The 7553-nt window shown below is 29.6% G+C and overlaps 1 long non-coding RNA gene across 2 annotated transcripts in view; it reads left to right on the top strand.

Annotated features, from left to right (window-relative positions):
• Positions 1-6242, top strand: part of LOC107450576 (uncharacterized) — an 18003-nt gene extending 11761 nt beyond the window's left edge. For both annotated transcript variants that reach the window (XR_001584954.3, XR_006224865.2), the window contains 2 exons: positions 2933-2988; positions 6077-6242. This is a non-coding gene — a long non-coding RNA (uncharacterized lncRNA). The remainder of the gene's footprint in view (positions 1-2932; positions 2989-6076) is intronic.
• The last annotated feature ends 1311 nt before the right edge of the window (positions 6243-7553 follow it).

Genomic DNA, 7553 nt, shown 5'->3' on the forward strand with positions numbered 1-7553 from the left:
CATAGCTACTAATAATTAATTTTTGTTATATATATATATATATATATATATTATTAATGAGAAAAACAGTCTAATAGTTACTAAAATAATCTGTTAGACATCGGAATAATATTTGTAGTAAAATAGAAAATAGAATAAAAAATGTTTGGGAAATTTTTCATTTATATTCTAAAATTTATCAATAATTGATTTTGCAAATTAAAATATATTCAATGATGAATAACTGCTTCATTTAGATCTAAAGAACGGCAAATAAGTGCAAATTTGAAAAATTATTGATTGTAAGTGAGCCGTGTTGGAAGATTTTACCTTTAACGCAGAAGAAAGAGACTGGATTTTCATTCTGTATTTCATAACCATAAATTATTGAAATGATAATTATAGTATTTTTCAATCATTTTGACCAAAATTAATACAAAAAAAAATGAAAAATATGTTGATTTCAACAATTTTGCGTCAAAGTGTTAGGGTAGGCTAGGGTTGCCACGGGTGACAAAAAATGCAAAAATTGCTGACTAATCCAAAAATTAATTAAATTATTTATAATTAAATTCAAAAATTCCTTAAAGGAAAATTCGATTTAGCGATTTTTTAGAGCATACTGTTTTCAGTTTACAATTCAAAGCGAAGTCAAGGAATGGTTTTGTTTTAAATATGAAAAATTTGAAATGTAAGTCACAGTGTTAATTACAACTGAATTAGCAAATAAGACCGAATTGAGTTAGCAGCACTTTCTACATTTATCTCTCCTGTAGCATCCCTGGGGTTACGCTTCAGGACTTAAAGTTAGGTGCCAATTGTATCATACATGCATTTCTGGTCTCAAAAAGTGGGTTATATTAAAAAGAAAAACGTATAAAGAAAGTGGTAGTTCATACTTGTTTGCAACAAGAGGATATTTCTTGCTGTTGCTTACCTCAGTTGATTTAAAGAAAACTCTATGTTTGGTAACTTCCCCAATTTGCTTCAAACTGCTATTGGTTAATATTTCATTAAACAAGATTCATACGCACATGAAAAAATATAAAAGTTGTTTTAATATAATACAATTTTTTTTATAATATTTTGTTTGTAGCTACCAGAATATTTTATTTTCTCTACGTAAATATATGTAGATACGAAAGTGGAAAATTTTACCAATATACATGCAGACCTCAAAATACCAACTCTATCACAGCATATATACAAGCTAAACGCAGATTTTTTCGATAAAGCCATAGAATGTAAAACAGCAAATTTTAATGAAATCTTTAAATTTGAAAATTATTTCAACGATAAAAACTGCAGACCAATAGCTGCACATTTCACCTCCGACGCCTCATATCATAACTATCAAAACAAATAATTTCATCAACCTTTCTGAAAATAACGTTTACTCTTGCTGATACAATTCTGAACAACTCCAAAATCAAACAAACACAGTTTAGAACAAGCTGCTCAATTTATTTTTGATTCCTTTTTAGTTATTCAAGCAAAGAGCTTGAAACATTCATAAAAGCAACTCCATTGCCTGCTTACCTCATTGCTCAACCAAAACTGTTCAAAAATTCCAGATGAATGGGATAGGGGCCGCTTCGCGGCCCAGGTGCCCAATAAAATCTAAACACTAGGACTAGGAAAATTTGGAATTTCATTCAGTTGCGTTTCGGCGATTTATTATTAGTTCCCACTCAGATGAATTAGTTAGAGCCCTTGCAGGGGCTGATACTAAGATAACCACCACATATGAGAGTATGAGAGAGGAAATAAATTTTATATCGCAAGTGGCGTCCTTATTAAGAAATTAATACTAGTTTTTTTTTTTCCCTGTATTTGCGAACTCTGATCTATTAAATATGATTAATACAGCTGGAAGTATATTTTGAATGCGCTTAAAAAGTCTTGTAAATGGAAAGAAGTTACTTGTGAATTTCATTTAGATATGAAGTATTTTTTTGCTCCAAAAGTAAAATTTAATAAGAAATCTTTGCATGCCATGCCCACACTTCGCGGCGAGCTGCTCTGTTCAGCGGCATCACTTCAGCGGAGTGGAGTGCAGTAACGAAAAGGTTGATTTAATGCTCTTAATAAGTGTAATTGTATCGCTATTATGATTTTTTTAAAAAATCTTTGAGAACAAATTAAATTGAATAAAGTCAAAGGACATTAATATTATATTTTCTAGAAAATTTCTTCTTTATATTAATTCTCCTGCTGCGTAACCGGCGATTTTCACGGTCTATATAGAAGTAGCGATTTCCGTGAGGCTGCGTTTTTCCGTCTATATAACTGTGCAACCCGCTCTTTTCCCATTCATGGCTTCATTTCGGCTTTATTATGACTTTTAACTGGTTATTCAGATCTCTGTTAGCAGATGGCGTTAATTGTCCATATTTCTGTGAAATATACAAACATGTTTTGCAGCATTTTAGGCTCTCATTTTGAAGCTCAAAAATGCCTAGTAGGAAGAGTTACGCGAGTGATATAACCTACATTTCTGACAATATTTTCGACACTGATAGCAGTCCTGAATCTGATCTTAGGCGCATTGAAAATAGTTGTTTTTAAGTTAATCATATACGAGTACTAATTAGAATTTATATTTAATAAATGTTTTGTGAGTATTTACATATTTTCATTACTATACACGTTTCACCTTTTTATTGCCATAAAATAAATCATAAATCAAATTTTTCATTTGTATGATTATTTTTTTATTTCAATTTTCCGATAACATCTTTTTATAATCTTATTCTATGTACCAAAAAAAACTATTTCTCATTTATTTTTACTCTGAAATATATATGGATTTGAAATATGTAATAGAAAAATATGCAATTTTCGAAAATATTTTGACAAAAAGAAATTACTCAGCTAAAGGGTTAAATAACTTAATTGTAACAAATGTGATATTATACAATTTGATGATGACTTTAGTATATTTATGTCTTAGGAAAACATACGTACTTCCGGTGCCTAAGACTTCTTTGAAAAATCTACACAAACAATGTAAGTATAAACATTTTGTTTCAAAAATTAGGTCCCAAAGTGTTTAAGGGGCCATTCAAATATTACGGAATCACTTAACGGAGAAAGAGATTTGTGATTTTCTTATTTTTGCAAACAAGGGGGGGAAAAGGATTTAAGTAATGCTTAAAATTCGCCTTATGAGCATAATTTCTAAAAAAACAAAATATAAAATGAAACAAAAAATTATACTCAAAAAATTTCTCATTTAGACTTGAAGTTGAATTCAGGAAAAGAAAATAAATGGAAAAAATTTCTAAACTATTCCTAAAGAATATTCTACTCAAAATTTTGTAAAATGTATAGAAACGAAAATTTTGTTTGAACAAAATTACAAAATTACTTTACCAAAATTTAATCTTAAAATTAGAATACTACAGCAAAGGTAAAAATAAAAGCAAAAATCAGAAGGAAAGAGCGTTGCCACTTTCTCAAGTAAGCATAGGAGGGAGTTTTTAATTTGCTTGTTTTTGCCACAAGATTGAAGGTCGAGTACAAATTTGCCTAAATTATGCTTATGCAATATTTGAATGCCCCCAACTCATTGCATTTCTGAAGACTTCAGTGAGGAGGCGTTTTTCAAAAAAGTTGCTACTGTAAACTTAATTATTTTCGTTTCTTACATTGACACACTATTTTAAAATAAACCCGTTAGCCCTCGGTTATTTCAAAAGTTATCCCCCTCCCCCACAAAAAAAATTTTAAAAAATGTAGCAATGTTCTAAAATTTAAATGTTGAAATTCATTATGTAAAGACTAGAGGTTCGTGGTAATTTTAAGATAATAACTATATTTCGATCTGAAATTACAGAGATGCCAACTGCTCTGGATTTAGCAAAATGTTTTAAAAAACGGTAGAGAACTACAAACTAAAATTTGCAGATTTTCAGTTAATTTTGCATTTGTGTGATATGTAATTTTGCAATTACATATCTCACAAGCCTTAGAATTATGCAAAAGTAGTGATGAGTAAAAACCTTATAAATCGCATTTACTAAATCAAAAATACTACCACTCATAAATTTTTATCCGCTGCCCTGACCACGTTGGTCTCTTCGAATATTATGTCAGTACTTAAAAATTAAAGTGGTAGCCAGCAAAAGAATATATAGTATTCTGTGCTTAAATGACACCACTTTTATCCGTAAGATACTTTTTACATCAAAACAAAATGTTATGTTTTCGCAACACTAGTTAGAAATAAATTAAATGTAAAACAGTCAATCACATTTTAAGCAACCTAAACGTAATTCAATGAATCGAATTTTAACCCATTGCCTGTCTCGTTGACCTTGATGTAATATTTTGAAGCGACAAGAAAAACTGCCTTTAGAAAAGGAGTAGTAGGTAACACTGGAAAGCAACTTTTTTTCTTTTAGATTTATGTTTTATAGGATTTCTCCTTTTAACAGATCTAAGATACTCTCGCATCTCCTGATTTCAACAGTAGTCCGAAATGGATTAAATGTAAAACAGTCAATTACATTTAAAACAATTCGTCTAAATAATGTATTAATATAAAATTATTATAATTTAATAAAATATTTTGTAATTCAAATAAAATTTTGATGTAAGAATAAAAAAAAACATGAAAATGCTAGTCTTACACTAAAAAATTCTTTAACAATAGCAAGATATTCAGTGGTTTTTCAAAATCATTATTGTGGTGAATAAATTTTTGTCATAAAATGTATTTCAAACTTCTAAAAAGGCATCATGAAACATTCTTGATCACCACAATAAATCGATAACGTGAATACATACAAATAGTAATGTAATCGAAGAGGGTCCTCAATAACATACCTGCCAGCTTTTAGTCCTTTCGAGGACGTTTTTCCTCTGTGGTCGTAAAATGGAATTTAAATTACAATTTTAGGCAGTATCATGCGATGTATGTTGAAAAAGCTTAAGCAAAGTGCCACGACAGTAATATATATGATTAATTTTTTTAAAAATAGTGATGGTCAAAAAATATTATAAAATAAGTTTATAAATACTAGGAATGTATAGAAAGCATACATTTTACTACCATTTTAAATTTAGAAATAAAATTTTACGCCAAATGCGTAAAAGTTGGCGGGTATGCTATTATTGTCATTTTCTCAGAGCCATTGGGCAAGTACTACAGATGAAGATGAGGGCATCAATTCAAATTTGAGGATCATTTCTACTTCTTTGATGGCAAATTAACTATTACTCAGACTTCAATGAGCGATTAAAGATTTGTAAACATATAACCTCGAACATTAATTCTTCCCGAGAATGGATTTTCCAAGTGGTAGTAAAACAATTACCGAAAAACTATCTTACTCAAAAATCTATTTATATTTTGACCAGGTTGAGATTCGCTTTCACAAAGATCACTTTGCGTTTATGTATTTCTTGTAATTATGTATATTTAGAGTGGTAATCAAACTCTGTGAATTATAATATAATTATTATTATAATTCACAAAGTTTAATATTATTGGAATAACATATGGGTTTCACTACCACTTTAAATATGAAAACAAAATCTTTCGGAAAACCGGAAGAGGTAGCATCTTCGGTAAAAGTGTCCAAGCTTTGAAAAATTTCAAAATTACTGTTTCAAAAATACCCAGATTTTCCCATCACCTCCTACATCCCAAAGCCCCCACACGTTTTTTATAAATAGTCCGCGCAGAGTGTTTAAAAAGAGAACCAGTGGTGCGCATGAAACCAAATTCAATTTTAAAAGTAATGGAGAGAAAGTTAGTATACATATTTGAGAAGTGAATCTTTCGTGGTAGACAAGTAAATAAGACAAACCAATTTTACTCATAAATTGAAAAAATTTTTTAGACGTATATTTGCTATCACTCTCTTATTTTTACTAGATATTAATTAAATGGCTATTTTGTAAACTGGTTTACTTTCATAGTGGTCTGATTGACCTACCTATAAGATACCGCGTGGAGGCTTTTAGCTATAGGTGGCGTTGGTTGCAAGCATAGCTGATGTTAATACTTTTGAGATGCATTTTGGTCTATCTTTTAATATCAATTTTTTCTTTACCATGTGTTTAATATCTTTGCGTTTTTCTTTTTTAGGACAACTTGAAAGGAAGATAGCATTTTAGCTGGCTTGAAAAAGTGTGAATAGTTTAAAAAATTATATTAATATATATCTGTAATATAGCCTTAATATGAAATTTTTAAACTGTATTCCGAGCGCACAATAAAAGTTTGTATTATAAAATAAAATGGAGAAATCTTTCTTGTTGTGTTTCTTATTTAGGTGACAAAAACGTTATAATATTATTCTCAATCCAAAAATCAAACAAATCTTTTCAAAAATAGTGATTTGAGTTTCCAATAAAACAGAATTTGGCTGACTTTGGATCTTTGTTGTTAAAAAATAGTTGTTTCTTAAGGTGTAAAACGAATTATTTCCATATTTCTTGTGGTTTATAGTATTTGTTGAATGAGAGTTGCCAGACTGGCTACACCAGCAAAAGTTAAGAAATGGAATAAATGTTGCCTCTATTTTCGTAACACGTCAGTTATTGAAGACTGACACTGAGCTTTCTGTTTAAGCCGCGTCAAACTTCAGAAACTGACAGTGCAAAATGTGGTACGAAACTGAAAAATAAATTTTTTTTTAAATAATACTGAGCATTTATTTAAAATTTACTTAATTTTTATTGTCACAAATCAAATTGCTATTTATTTATTCTGCTAATAGTGCGCTTCACATTCACATTGCTTTACTCAAATACGAGTGAATATAAACATCTCGTAGCCTGAGGAGGATTAACCTTATAAATAAGTAGGGCTCTCAACGTGTTAATAAAAGTATAATTCGCGGAGTAACATGCTCGACGTTCAACGTGGCTTCATATTTTAGGAAGTCTTATTGTGATTTGGGATTAAATTTAAACGTAATTTTAACATTCGTGAGAGTTTTCTGTAATTTATAAATTCTGAAAAGTCGTGAGCCTTAAATAAGTTTGAGAAAATTAATATCACGATATAAATAAAGCGTAAGGTTTGCCATGTATTGAGTATTATCCTTTATTTTGCGGCATTTGTGTGAAATATTGCCTTTTGTAATTTTTTGGCTAGCGTCATAACATGCTAGTGAAGTTGTTCAAATTCGCTTGTAATTGTATAGCCACATGAACTCTGTGAATACTTGATTTATGAAGAAAAAAGATTGTATCGTGTTTGCGTGATGCTTTCAAACAAAAGGAAAGGATGGATAGCACCGTTTTTCAAGCTAAAATAAAAGCAGAGCTTGAATAAGTAGTAAGCCAAAAATTTTACGACGAATTTTTACCTCTAGTGCCACATCTGCGAAAACATCTAGCGCTTAATACGACTCTTTATTCATAAAATCATTAACTTTCTTTGATAGAAAAATATTAAAAATTAGTAAATAAATGTAAAAAAAACGGAGTATTTGCCGGCCAATTAGTTTTTTTTATTCCAATTTTTCCATTACAGGAAAAATTAGAATAAAAAAAACTAACCAAATAAATAAAAGGAATTATAGACATATCCCAAATTTGAAAACAGATTAAAAGCA

This window comes from Parasteatoda tepidariorum, chromosome X2 (genome assembly GCF_043381705.1).
Source record: "Parasteatoda tepidariorum isolate YZ-2023 chromosome X2, CAS_Ptep_4.0, whole genome shotgun sequence".
Taxonomy (NCBI): Eukaryota; Metazoa; Arthropoda; class Arachnida; order Araneae; family Theridiidae; genus Parasteatoda; species Parasteatoda tepidariorum.